The 15,265-nt window shown below is 42.4% G+C and overlaps 1 long non-coding RNA gene across 1 annotated transcript; it reads left to right on the top strand.

The window, feature by feature from the left end:
* The first annotated feature begins 1,185 nt into the window (after positions 1-1,185).
* LOC106600907 (uncharacterized) lies at positions 1,186-13,083 on the top strand. The gene is made up of 7 exons (XR_001327913.2): positions 1,186-1,288; positions 9,666-9,714; positions 9,944-10,150; positions 10,676-10,803; positions 10,931-11,048; positions 11,228-11,596; positions 12,188-13,083. It is a non-coding gene; the product is annotated as an uncharacterized lncRNA (long non-coding RNA).
* The last annotated feature ends 2,182 nt before the right edge of the window (positions 13,084-15,265 follow it).

Genomic DNA, 15,265 nt, shown 5'->3' with positions numbered 1-15,265 from the left:
TGCCTTTGGCTACTGTACAATGAAAGAAAGTTGATGTAAAATAATGGTCTGATTTTGTCTTGGCTACTTTGAGGCAAGGTAAGACATGCCTCTTAAGCCAAATAATACAATATACAGTGCATTTGGAAAGTACTCAGATCCCTTGATTTTTTCCAAAATTTTATGTATTGTAACACAAAATTCAAAAAGGCACTCGCACATCTGAGCAATCTTGTTGCAGGTGCATGGCAACATTTGAAACAGGATGAAGGAAAAAAAGGTAACCGCACACTGCTCTTGATAGCGTCACTGATATTTAATAAGCTTAGGTATCGGCCTCACGGCCTTTGTCAGAGTTTTTGTGAATTTTTTTAAAGCAGCACCCCTATGTAAACCTAGCTCCACCCACATCCGTTCCACGCATGGAAAGGGGTTGGAGGCAAACGGAAAAATAAACAAGTGCTACCAAACATAACAATATGCATTTCAAACACTACAAACGAGTATAAATAAGACGCATTAAAACACGTCCATAAAACCACAATGAGGACATAGCAAGTTCATTAATCAAACACAGCTGTGGTTGTTTTAGACTATGAAAAATATAAAGAAGAAATTCAGAGACAACTCAGTAATGAACGTTTCTATAGAAAACTGAGTGTTGATCCCACACAGGTGTTCCAAAGGGATATGCGCTAATCTGGAGCAAGCCCTATTAAACCACCTTCTCAAAACCTGAATATCTTTGCTGTAAATGTGCCATACCGCCATGCCTGTACATTTGACCGAAATTACACAAACCTAAAACAAGGCAATTATCCAGGCAGACCAGTGGTTGCAGGAATAGGCTCAATGTTAGAGCCATTGTCGAACTTTGTAGACTCTTTTATTAAAACTCATGTGCAAGCATTGCCATCATATTATATATATTTTTTTCTTAATTTGGTTTGGTTTTTAACCTTATGGCCCAGCCTACAAGTCACAGTAAAACAGGAACATTTTTAACCATACAATGTTTTGTATGCAATCTAAATGGACCAAAAATAGACCATATACATTTTTAAAAAAGAAAGAAAAAAAAAGTCAATGGAAATGTGAGAAAATGATGGTAACTAGTCTGGCCCTACTTCAGGTTCATAGTTTTTTTTTTTAACGTTAGCCAGGGCGGGATCAGCCAGCGGCGGCTTCCCGCATGCGCGATTCATTTGCAGTCTGGACGCGGAAGGGTGAACGTCTCCTGCTCTGACTGCAGCACGAGGACTGGGACGGGGGTGGGGCCAACGGCAGCACCCCCTGCTTGTTGAGAAGAGTAAGAACGATAAGTGCTTTCACGTCAGAGCCTCCAGAAGTCTCCAACACCAGAAAAAGTCGCTAGATTTTAGCTAGTTGTTTTTTGAAAATGTGTCGCTAGAGGGGTCTGAAACGTCGCTAAGTTGGCAACACTGAAGTACTCACAAATACAACTGTTTCTGCCTCTTACAGGGCGGGCTTGCTAGGGTAGCTAGTGTGCTAGCTAGCTTGATTCGGCTAGCTAGCGGCTAACATTAATAGAAGCTAACTTGTAGCAGTGTGTCGTATCTTCAGACGAGACCCAGACGAAACTCTATAGTTTCCGGTATCCAGAGTCAATATGTGGACTTGTCACTCGATGATCAACTCTTCTTAGCAACAGGGGTCTTCAACAAGTAGATTACGAGCTACCAGCCCACCTATGAGTAGCTTGCCAATCAATTCTGAAAGTGCATGCATTTTTTTTTTTTTCATATGTTCCATCGCAAACTGTCATGAACATAAAGCTCCCGGTTACTATTCTATCAAAGCCACATTGACATGATCCCACCTCTGATTAGCCACTACTGGCTTAAAAAGCCAAACTTGACATTATCTGCCAAATAATTTCCAGCATTTTCCTGTCTGGTGCGTGTGTTTGTATTTCACTCTGTATGTACTGTAGCCAGTTAGCGATGCTTATGATAACCGTCTTGTGTGTAGACAGAAAGGTTGTGTTTGAATACCCATATTAACATACTGTATACTACATTCTTAATGAGAATATACTACATACTATTAGTTAAATTTAGTATACTGTAAACGAACGGCATCATTTCAGTTGAGCGTACTAAAGCTTAACCAGTCTACCGGAAGTTGATGCTGTTGCAATGCAACTTCTTGCTAGTTGTTAACATAACAAATGACTAGCTAAACATTTTACGATTTCGGGTGTGTTCAATCTGCAGTGCCAGAGTGCGCTCTGGGCGTTATTAAAATCCAGAGCATTGTCAGATTAAGTTCAGTGCTTTTCACACTCTGGGAGCGTTCAGAGGGCACACTTGACGCTCTGGCCAAGGAGTAGGGTTGATCCGAGCGTTCAACGGCAGTCAAGCACCCAAGCTAACTTTTGGCTAGCTACTTCCAGAAACAAATGAGAGAACACCTCTGACCATTTTACTCGCCATAGCAGTGCTGGATAGGCAGTTCTAAGTCAAATCAAATTTTAATGGCCACATACACATGGTTAGCAGATGTTAATGCGAGTGTAGCGAAATGCTTGTGCTTCTAGTTTCTACAGTGCAGTAATATCTAACAATTCCCAACAAGTACCTAATACACACAAATCTAGCAAGTAATCTAACAATTCCCCAACTACTACCTAATGCACACAAATCTAAAGGGGTGAAGGAGAATATGTACATATAAGTATATGGATGAGCGATGGCCGAGCGGCAAAGGCAGGGTGCAGTAGATGGTATAAAATACAGTATATGCATGTAATATGAGTAATGTAAGATATGTGAACAATATTAAAGTGGCATTATTTAAAGTGACTAGTGATCCATTTGTTAAAGTGTCCAGTGGTTGGGTCGCAATATAGGCAGCAGCCTCTGAGCTAGTGATTGCTGTTTAACAGTCTGATTGGCCTTGAGATAGAAGCCGTTTCTCAATCTCTCGGTCCCAGCTTTGATGCACCTGTACTGACCTCGCCTTCTGGATGATAGTGGTGTGAACAGGCAGTGGCTCGGGTAGTTGTTGTCTTTGATCTTTTTGGCCTTCCTGTGACAATCGGTGCTGTAGGTGTCATGGAGGGCAGGTAGTATATCCCCCGGTGATGCGCACCACCATCTGAAGAGCCTTGCGGTTGAGGGCGGTGCAGTTGCCGTACCAGGCTGCGATACAGCCCGACAGGATGCTCTCGATTGTGCATCTGTAAAAGGTTTCAGGGTTTTGGGTGACAAGCCACATTTCTTCAGCCTCAGGTTGAAGAGGCGCTGTTGCGCCTTCTTCACCACACTGTCTGTGTTGGTGGACCATTTCAGTTTGTCTGTGATGTGTACGCCCCGGAACTTAAAACTTTCCACCTTCTCCACTGCTGTCTCTTCGATGTGGATAGAGGGAGTGCGCCCTCTGCTGTTTCCTTAAGTCCACGATATTCTCCTTAGTTTTGTTGACGTTGAGTGAGAAGTTGTTTTCCTGACACCACACTCCGAGTGCCCTCACCTCCTCCCTGTAGGCTGTCTCGTCGTTGTTGGTGATCAAGCCCACTACTGTTGTGTCGTCTGCAAAACTTGAGGATTGAGTTGGAGGCGTGCATGGCCACACAGTCGTGGGTGAACAGGGAGTACAGTACCGGGCTGAGCACACGCCCTTGTGGGGCCCCAGTGTTGAGGGTCAGCGAAGTGGAGATGTTGTTTCCTACCTTCACCACCTGGGGGCGGCCCGTCAGAAAGTCTAGGACCCAGTTGCACAGGGAGGGGTTGAGACCCAGGGCCTCCAGCTTAATGATGAGCTTGGAGGGTACTATGGTGTAGAATGCTGAGCTGTAGTCAATGAACAGCATTCTTACATAAGTATTATTTTTGTCCAGATGGGATAGGGCAGTGTGATGGCGGTTGCGTCATCTGTGGACCGGTTGGGGCGGTATGCAAACTGAAGTGGGTCTAGGGTGACAGGTAAGGTGGTGGTGATATGATCCTTGACTAGTCTCTCAAAGTACTTCATGATGACAGAAGTGAGTGCTACGGGGCGGTAGTCATTTAGTTCTGTTCTCTGCCTTCTTGGGTACAGGAACAATGGTAGCCATCTTGAAGCATGTGGGGACAACAGACTGGGATAGGGAGCGATTAAATATGTCTGTAAAGACACCAGCCAGCTGGTCTGCGCATGCTCTGTGGACGCGGCTAGGGATGCCGTCTGGGCGAGCAGCCTTGTGAGGGTTAACATGTTTAAATGTTTTACCCACACCAGCCACTGAGAAGGAGGGGGAGGGTGCTGCAGTTTTTGTTAACGAGCCGCAACGGTGGCACTGTATTATCCTCAAAGCTGGCAATGAAGGTGTTTAGTTTGTCTGGAAGCGTGACGTCGGTATCCGTGACGTGGCTGTTTTTATTTTTGTTGTCTGATTTCCTGTAGACCCTGCCACATGCGTCTCGTGTCTGAGCCGTTGAATTGCGACTCCACCTTGTCCCTGTGCCGGCATTTCGCTTGTCTCGCTGAGGGAATAACTACACTTTATATTCAGCCATATTACCAGACCTCTTTCCATGGTAAAATGCGGTGGATCGCGCTTTGTTTTTCGCAAATGCCGCCATCCATCCACGGTTTCTGGTTAGGGGCGGTTTTAATAGTCACAATGGATACGACATCTCCAATGCGCTTATTTATAAAACGCACTCACTGAGTCAGCATATAGATCAATGTCGTTCTCTGAGGCTGCCCAGAGCATATTCCAGTCTGCGTGATCAAAACAATCTTGGAGCGTGGCTTCTCGATTGGTCAGACCAGCGTTGAATGGTTCTCGTCACTGGTACCTCCTGTTTGAGTTTCTGCCTATAAGTCGGGAAGAGCAAGATGGCATCGGATTTGCCGAAGGGAGGGCTTTGTATGCATCGCAGAAGTTCGAGTAGCAGTGGTCGAGAGTATTAGCCCTACGTGTCGTGCAATCAATATGCTGATAAAATTTAGCTAACATTGAGCTCAAATTTGCTTTGTTAAAATCCCCAGTTACAATAAATGCAGCCTCCGGGTATATAGTTTCCAGTTTACATAGAGTCCAGTGAAGTTCCAGAGCGTTAGTGACTAACTTTTTTTGCCAACGTTGACTGTGAATGTTGCGCGAGAGTGCTCTGAAATCAGAGTAGATAGCCAGAATGAACAATATCCATTGAAACGTACAACAACTATACCACTTACCTAAGAATGATGTGAATAATCAAGTCAATAAACTTTGGCTAGTTAGATAACATATAGTTAATATACGCTTCTGGTCAAAAGTTTTAGAACACCTACTCATTCAAGGTTATTTTTTAAATTTTTTACTATTTTGTACATTCTAGAATAATAGTGAAGACAAACTATGAAATAACACATATGGAATCATGTAGTAACCAAAAAAAAAAGTGTTAAACAAATCAAAATATATTTTATATTTGAGATTCTTCAAATAGCCACCCTTTGCCTTGATGACAGCTTTGCACACTCTTGGCATTCTCTCAACCAGATTCACCTGGAATGCTTTTCCAACGGTCTTGAAGGAGTTCCCACATATGCTGAGCACTTGTTGGCTGATTTTCCTTCACTCTGCAGTCCGACTCATCCCAAACCATCTCAATTTGGTTGAGGTTGGGGGGGGTTGTGGAGGCCAGGTTCTGATGCAGCACTCCATCACTCTCCTTCTTGGTAAAATAGCCCTTACACAGCCTTGTGGTGTGTTGGGTCGTTGTCCTGTTGAAAATCTAATGATCATCCCATCTGGTTTGGGCTTAGTGGGACTGTGTATCGCTGCAGAATGCTGTGGTAGCCATACTGGTTAACTTCTATGCGCTACGTGGGACGCCACCTGCGGGACACAGCCAGTGAAATATCAGGGCGGCAAATTCAAAAACAACAAAATGTCATAATTCAACTTTCTCAAACATACAACTACACTGCTCAAAAAAATAAGGGAACACTTAAACACATCCTAGATCTGAATGAAAGAAATAATCTTATTAAACACTTTCTTTACATAGTTGAATGTGCTGACAACAAATCACAAAAATAGTCAATGGAAATCCAATTGATCAACCCATGGAGGTCTGGATTTGGAGTCACACTCAAAAGTAAAGTGGAAAACCACACTACAGGCTGATCCAACTTTGATGTAATGTCCTTAAAACAAGTCAAAATGAGGCTCAGTAGTGTGTGTGGCCTCCACGTGCCTGTATGACCTCCCTACAATGCCTGGGCATGCTCCTGATGAGGTGGCGGATGGTCTCCTGAGGGATCTCCTCCCAGACCTGGACTAAAGCATCCGCCAACTCCTGGACAGTCTGTGGTGCAACGTGACGTTGGTGGATGGAGCGAGACATGATGTTCCAGATGTGCTCAATTGGATTCAGGTCTGGGGAACGGGCGGGCCAGTCCATAGCATCAATGCCTTCCTCTTGCAGGAACTGCTGAACACACTCCAGCCACATGAGGTCTAGCATTGTCTTGCATTAGGAGGAACCCAGGGCCAACCGCACCAGCGTATGGTCTCACAAGGGGTCTGAGGATCTCATCTCGGTACCTAATGGCAGTCAGGCTACCTCTGGCGAGCACATGGAGGGCTGTGCGGCCCCCCAAAGAAATGCCACCCCACACCATGACTGACCCACCGCCAAACCGGTCATGCTGGAGGATGTTGCAGGCAGCAGAACGTTCTCCACAGCATCTCGACTCTGTCACGTCTATCACGTGCCCAGTGTGAACCTGCTTTCATCTGTGAAGAGCACAGGGCGCCAGTGGCGAATTTGCCAATCTTGGTGTTCTCTGGCAAATGCCAAACGTCCTGCACGGTGTTGGGCTGTAAGCACAACCCCCACCTGTGGACGTCGGGCCCTCATAACACCCTCATGGAGTCTGTTTTTGACCGTTTGAGCAGACACATGCACATTTGTGGTCTGCTGGAGGTCATTTTGCAGGGCTCTGGCAGTGCTCCTCCTGCTTGCACAAAGGCGGAGGTAGCGGTCCTGCTGCTGGGTTGTTGCCCTCCTACGGCCTCCTCCACGTCTCCTGATGTACTGGCCTGTCTCCTGGTAGCGCCTCCATGCTCTGGACACTACGCTGACAGACACAGCAAACCTTCTTGGCACAGCTCGCATTGATGTGCCATCCTGGATGAGCTGCACTACCTGAGCCACTTGTGTGGGTTGTAGACTCCGTCTCATGCTACCACTAGAGTGAAAGCACCGCCAGCATTCAAAAGTGACCAAAGCATCAGCCAGGAAACATAGGAACTGAGAAGTGGTCTGTGGTCTCCACCTGCAGAACCACTCCTTTATTGGGGGTGTCTTGCTTATTGCCTATAATTTCCACCTGTGGTCTATTCCATTTGCACAACAGCATATGAAATGTATTGTCAATCAGTGTTGCTTCCTAAGTGGACAGTTTGATTTCACAGAAGTATGATTGACTTGGAGTTACATTGTGTTGTTTAAGTGTTCCCTTTATTTTTTTGAGCAGTATATTTTACACCATTTTAAAGATCCACTTCTCCTTGATGTAACCACATTGTCCGATTTCAAAAAGGCTTTACAGCGAAAGCAAAACATTAGATTATGTTAGGAGAGTACATAGAGAAAAATAATCTCACAGCCATTTTCCAAGCAAGGACATGTGTCAATAAAACCCAAAACACAGCTAAATGAAGCACTAACCTTTGACGATATTCATCAGATGACACTCCTAGGACATTATGTTACACAATACATGTATGTTTTGTTCGATAAAGTTCATATTTATATACAAAAACAGCATTTTACATTGGTGCGTGAGGTTCAGAAAATGTATTCCCACCAAAACAGCCGGTGAATGTGCACATCAATTTACAAAAACACTCATCATAACGTTGACAAAATATATAACAATTATTTAAAGAATTATAGATGGACTACTCCTGGATGCAACCGCTGTGTCAGATTTTAAAATAGCTATATGGAGAAAGCACATTTTTCAATATTCTGAGTACATAGCTCAGCCATCACGGCGAGCTATTCAGACACCAGCCAAGTTCGGGGCAACCTAAACTCAGAATTAGTATTAGAAATATTCTCTTACCTTTGCTGATCTTCGTCAGAAGGCACTCCCAGGACTGCTACTTCCACAAGATGTTTTTGTTCGAAATAATCCATATTTATGTACAAATACCTCAGTTTTGTTCGTGCGTACAGATCACTTATCCAAAGGCATAACGCGCGAGCGCGGAACCAGAGACGAAAAGTCAAAATGTTCCGTTACCGTACTTAAAGAATGTCAAACGCTGTTTAAAATCAATCTTTATGGTATTTTTAACGTAAAATTGCGATAATATTCCAACGGACAATAGCATATTCATTCAAGAACAAAAAGGAAAGGTGTGCTCGCATGACCGCGCATATCCAATCCCTTTGTTGCCAGGCAGACCACTCAGTAATTGAGCTCCTATTATCTGCCCAGTGACAGGAAAATGCTCAAACCACTTTCTGAAGGCTGTTGACAGCCTTAGGAAGTGCAACGTCCCCCACAGACACTGTAGTTTTGATTGAGAATTGTAGATCTTCTTTTGATTCTCTGACTTTCCACTTCCTGCTTGGATTTTTCTCAGGTTTTTGCCTGCCGTATGAGTTCTGTTTTACACAGACACCATTCAAACAGTTTCAGAAACTTCAGAGTGTTTTCTATCCAACTCTACTAATAATATGCATATTCTAGTTTCTGGGCCAGAGTAGTAACCTGTTTAAATTGGGTACATTTTTCTTCCGGCCGTGAAAATACTGCCCCCTAGCCCAGACAGGTTAAGTGTGCCTTGAATTCTAAATAAATCACAGACAGTGTCACCAGCAAAGCACCATCACACCACATCCATGCTTCCCGGTGGGAACCACACATGAAGAGATCATCCGTTCACCTATTCTGCGTCTCACAAAGACACGGCGGTTGGAATCAAAAATCTCAAATTTGGATCAGACCAAATGACAGATTTCCACCGGTCTAATGTCCATTGCTCATGTTTCTTGGCTCAAGCAAGTCCCTTCTTATTATTGGTGTCCTTTAGCAGTGGTTTCTTTGCAGGAATTCGACCATGAAGGCCTGATTCAGTCTCCTCTGAACAGTTTGTTGAGATGTGTGTTACTTGAACTGAGGCTGGTAACTCTAATGAACATACTTGACTGACCTTCATGTCTTAAAGTAATGGACTGTCGTTTCTCTTTGCTTATTTGAGCTGTTCTTGCCATAATATGGACTTTGTCGTTTACCAAATAGTTCTCTTCTGTATACCACCCCTATCTTGTCACAACACAACTGATTGGTTCAAAAGCATTAAGGAAAGAAATTACACAAATTAACTTAAGGCACACCTGTTAATTGAAATGCATTCCAGGTGACTACCTCATGAAGCTGGTTGAGAGAATGCCAACAGTGTGCAAAGCTGTCATCAACGCAAAGGGTGGCTACTTTGAAGAGTCAAATATATTTTGATTTGTTTAACACTTTTTTGGTTACTACATGATTCCATATGTGTTATTTCATAGTTTTGATGTCTTCACTGTTATTCTACAATGTACAAATAAAGAAAAACCTTGGAATGAGTAGGTGTCCAAACTTTTGACTTGTACTGTACATATTATTACCAAAGTAAATAAACTGTCTATTCAGTGTTAAACTGATCTGTCACTTTGGTCCTATTTTAGGCCAAGAAAGCACTGTTCCCCTCCAACCAATCAGCGAACTCAATCACAGGTATTTACAGCAATCTCTATAGAATCTTTCTGAATTCTTCAGACATGACTCTGGTAAAGGGGATTGTGTTGTCTCTCTAACTATCAATTGTAAAGATAATGCAACTGTGTGTTGTTGTTACAAGGTTTCATGAATAACACAAACTTGACTCTTCAAACTCTTCAATTGATATAGTAAGCCATCTTTCCCTAAACCTTTGAAATATAAACTAACTTTACTTCAATGTTAGACTCAATACCTGAGGAAGATGATGCGTTTGAGGATGAAGAAGAGGAAGCTGAGCAGCAAAGACAGAAGATGCAGGGAGGAGAGCAGGCAAACACACCTGGAGGAGAGAGCAGTGCAGGACGCAGCCATGGTGTTGTGGAAAAGTCAGTCTTCAAAGTCACCTGTGGGGCCATCAATGGAACGCTACATAAGGATCGGTTTGCATCTGGTAGATATACGATTTTCAAAGTGTAATAAACATAGCCCTATGTAGTAGCTACATAATTGTGATACTCCATACCCGTTACTGATTGTTTAATGGAAAGTCTCAAGGAATCTTTCAGCTAAGCTGTTTTTTGGCAATACTTTGTTCTCGATTCGGTAAAAAGTGTTTTACAAATGTCAGTGTCCATTTGCAAGTGGTTCTCCAAAACCAGAAAGATGTTAAAGCCGCGTTTTGTAGCGAGTGATAAGTGTGTCTTGCATGTGTGTAGATCTTTGTTTTGGTTGCACTGTTTGACTCCCTGACGTCTACACATGGTCACAGAAACAACTAGTCCCTGCAAAGATGTTGGGAAATACAAGATTTATGGCAGCTAAAATGGCGAGGGAACTCCTCACTCGGTGCAAACCTTGAATATAGTCTGTTTTTGGAGAACCACCTGAAACTGGACACGGACATTTATAAGATAAGTGTATCAGCAATAACAGATTAACCAATTCCTTCTCACCTTCCTCTCTTCTGTCTTGGCAGCACGATCAGGATAACGATGACGACTGCTTCATCTGTAGAAGCCAGGGCAGCTTGATATGCTGTGATGAGTGTCCTCGCTCCTTCCATCAGAGATGTCATCTTCCTAATGTGGATGATGCCATGATGGGGTGAGAAGAGTTCTGGGAGAGGGAGGAGAGGTCTGTTTGTTCTGTGTGGGGACACTCAACTGTCAGTTTATTAGTGCACTTCTGTAATGTTTGTGTGAGCGTGTGTGCATGTGGTGTATCAACACAGGGATAATAGTCAGTGGATGTGTACATAGTGTGTACAGAGGACCAGTCAGCCGTGTCGCTACCCAAAACAAATTACCTACCAGGAAGCCTTGACCTGCCGAATCTCTGACCACCAACTGGTGAGAATCAAGCAATCATTTATCAGTGAATCATTCAATCATGAGTGTCACAATATCCATGACATGAAATATTACATTGAGTGAATTCTGTTTGAACTGTGTATTTAAGTAGCAATCGTTTAGAGCAGTAGTGGTATATGACACGTACGGGTGTAATAATGGTGTGTTTACTCTGACAGGAATGCCAGGACCTCCTGCTGTGTCTCTACCATGCAGATGAGGACCACATCTTTGTGAAAGATCCTTGCATGTTTTGTTTAGTTCTCTCTGTGTGTGTGAGAGAGAGAGAATGTGTGCGTCTGTGCATGCATGCTTGCCTGTGTAGGTTTTTAGTGTCTTGAGTTTGTATGCGTGTCAACATTAACTTATTTTGCTGTCTGTATACATCACTGCCTTTCAACGCCAGGTGAGAAACTACTCCAGTGTGATAAAGACTGATGTGGCTGGACAGGGTTGTGGAGAAGCTGCAGCAGAATCTCTACCAGTCAGTGCAACACTTTGAGTCTGACGTGCAGCTTATCTTCACCAACTGTGCCACATTTAACAGGGTAAGACTGCACTACTGCAGTATGAATGTGTAGACTGGGGCTGAAATCTGATACAAATTCTTAAGGAAATCTTAGAGTTATGCTCATCAGCTTTACTTGAAAGTGTACTTTTGTTTGAACCACAACAAAGCTGTATTAGGCTAAATGAGTTGCGTTAATTGCATTTCTAGCTTTTTTATTGTGTTTCCTTTTAAAGTGGCAATATGTCACCTTTTTTGGAAATTGACCAAATTCACATAGACACAATGTGAGTCATAGATCTATAATTCTACATGAAAGCAAGTGTAAGAAGCGGTATATATATATATATATGTGCGCTATTTCTATGCTTCCCGTTATTACGTTTTGTTTTTGCATCTTTTACTTTCGGTTTTGTACACCAGCGTCAAACAGCTGAAAATACAATATTTTTGCATATGGAAAATATATTTCACAGCGATTTAGACGGTGCAATGATTATCTACACCATCTTATTTTGTCAAATAAACTACATTTAGGTAAACGACTAGTTTTAGCAACCAGGAAATGGAGGAGCAACTTTTGCATAGTGCAACTTTAATACAATTGTGTGTGTCCTTTTTTCCCCTGAAGGATAACGCAGAGTTCCGTGGGATGTGCGAAAGTTTGAAGGATCCATTTAAGCAGGAGTTCAAGTGTACATCCAACTGCAGCATCTAACTACATCCAACGTCCAGTAGAGCCTTCATGAAGTCTGCAACATTATTTTACTATGAAATAGGGAATACCCAAGATGCCATGAGAAATATGCTTCAAAACAAGATCACTTAGTTATTTAGTCAGCTAACTTTGATGAGCAACCAGAAATAACTACAGAATTTCTGGTTCATTAAGAAGGATAACATTTGATACATGTGTATTTTTGGTTGTTGAGTCAATTAGACCATTTCAAGCTTTAAAGTGGGACTGAATCGAACAACCAACCTCTTTGAAAATGGCATATGTGACATCGATATTTATTCAAGTGCCTGACTAAAAAGTGCAAGTAGGTTAATTTTGGTCTTGGTATAGTCCAAAACTGAGATTTGTGGACAAGAGTTCATCAGGATGTAGCTGAGGGTTGGGTTTTGATTTCGACAATGTCAATTTGTTCACTAACACGGGATGAACAGATGCGGTTATTACCATCTAGCCAATGGCACAGACAGTGAGACAGTCCTGCCCAGCAGCTCAGACTTTGTTTACATAAAACAAGTCACACATTTTTTTACTTGATAAATACGGCACCAAACACCTTAGTAGGATGTAAAATTGCACAACTAAAACCACCTTGGTTTCCCACTCCATCTTTCTATAAAATAAAGTTATTTCAAGATATTTAGGCAATTCAACACAATCTCACAGTTAATGTGGGGATCCATTTTTATGATGGGAAATTATAATACAGACATTTACACTCACTTTGTACTCATGTTATAGCCAACTCTTGACTTTTGTATGAATTCTTTTTAATAAAATATTTGTATCAAGTTGTCATGTATTCATCTATCAGTAATAATTAACATGGTTAAACAGTCGTACAACTATCCTTGATTTATCTTTTGGTATATTTGTCATTTTTATACAAATTCTGTATTTCCACTGAAGAAAGCAATAATTAATCAACACCCTACTGTAAATAAATGGAAATGGCTCTCCGTAAATTGTGAGAAATGCTCAGTCTGAAACAATTCAGCTATGGGTTTCACAGCCCTATAATAGTGGTACAAGTTATATCATCTTTAAAAGGGTTTATTTACAACCTATAGGGTATAATATGTTGGGAATAATGGCATGTGAGAGTCTGAAATTAATTACATAGCTTAGTTTTAGCATATGTTCAACGTCAACAGCAATTCAGTGAGAAATGCTAGGTCTGAATCCATTCAGCTACGGGTTTCACAGCCTGTTAAATTAGTTTATGTATGTAACGCCCTGGCCATAGAGAGGGGTTTTTTGTTCTTTATTTTGGTTAGGCCAGGGTGTTACATTGGGTGGGCGTTCTATGCTCATTTTCTATGTTGTCTGTTTCATTGATTTTGGCCGTGTGGCTTCCAATCAGGCACAGCTGTTGGTTGTTGCTGATTGGGAGTCACACATAAGTGCCTGTTTTTCCGTTGGGGTTTTGTGGGTAATTGTTTGTTAGATTATTTCCTAACAGGACTGTTTTGCTGTCGTGTTTTTGTTCAGTTTTGTACAGTGTTCTTACGTTAATTAAAATCATGATGAACACTAACTCCGCTGTGCCTTGGTCTACTCTCTCCCGACAGCCATTACAATGTACGACTGTGATGTGGTTGTCTCACCTAGCTATCTTACGATGAATGCACTAAGTTATAGGAAAAGTGTCTGCTAAATTACATAGTATCGCTGTGGAATAGGAGCACAACAATTTTCTATTTAATCTCTGAGCCTATAAAAAGGCATGACAGAACCCCAAAACTCTGTCTGCATATCTCAAGACATGGCATAAAAACCTGGAAATCAACCAATCTGCCGAGTTTATATAGGCAGCAGCCTCTATGTGCTAGTGATGGCTATTTAACAGTCTGATGGCCTTGAGATGGTTTTTCAGTCTCGGTCCCAGCTTTGATGCAACTGTACTAACCTCGCCTTCTGGATGATAGCGGGGTGAGCAGGCAGTGGCTCGGGTGGTTGTCTTTGATGATCTTTTTGGCCTTCCTGTGACATTGGGTGCTGTAAGAGTCCTGGAGGGCAGGTAGGTTGCCCACGGTGATGTGTTTGGCAGACTGCATCACCCCTTGGAGAGCCTTGCGATTGCAGGCAGTGCAGTTGCCAAACCAAACGATGATGCATGGTACTATGGTGTTGAATGCTGAGCTATAGTCATTGAACAGCATTCTTACATAGGTATTCCTCTTGTCCAGGTGGGATAGGGCAGTGTGATGGCGATTGCATCGTCTGATTCTATTTGGGCGGAAAGCAAATTGAAGTGGGTCTAGGATGACAGGTAAGGTAGAGGTGATATGATCCTTGACTAGTCTCTCAAAGCACTTCCTGATGACAGAAGTGATAGTCATTTAGTTCAGTTACAGTCTGAAGTTAATACACCTTAGCCAAATACATTTAAACTCAGTTTCACAATTCCTGACATTTAATCCTAGTAAAAATTCCCTGTATTAGGTCAGCTAGGATTACCACTTTATTTTAAGAATGTGAAATGTCAGAATAATAGTAGAGAATGATTTATTTCAGCTTTTATTTATTTCATTACATTCCCAGTGGGTCAGAAGTTTGCATACACTCAGTTAGTATTTGGTAGCATTTCCTTTAAATTGTTTAACTTGGGTCAAACGTATCAGGTAGTCTTCCACAAGCGTCCCACAATAAGTGAAATGAATTTTGGCCCATTCTTCCTGACAGAGCTGGTGTAACTGGGTCAGGTTTGTAGGCCTCCTTGCTCGCACACACTTTTTCAGTTCTGCCTACACATTTTCTATAGGATTGAGGTCAGGGCTTTCTGATGGCCACTCCAACACTGACTTTGTTGTCCTTAAGCCATTTTGCCACAACTTGAAGTATGCTTGGGGTCATTGTACATTTGGAAGACCCATTCGCGACCAAGCTTTAACTTCCTGACTGATGTCCTCCCTCATGATGCCATCTATTTTGTGAAGTGCACCAGTCCCTCCTGCAGCAAAGCACCCCCAC

This window comes from Salmo salar, chromosome ssa03 (genome assembly GCF_905237065.1).
Source record: "Salmo salar chromosome ssa03, Ssal_v3.1, whole genome shotgun sequence".
Classification (NCBI taxonomy): Eukaryota; Metazoa; Chordata; class Actinopteri; order Salmoniformes; family Salmonidae; genus Salmo; species Salmo salar.
This window is presented reverse-complemented; position numbering and strand designations above follow the sequence as displayed.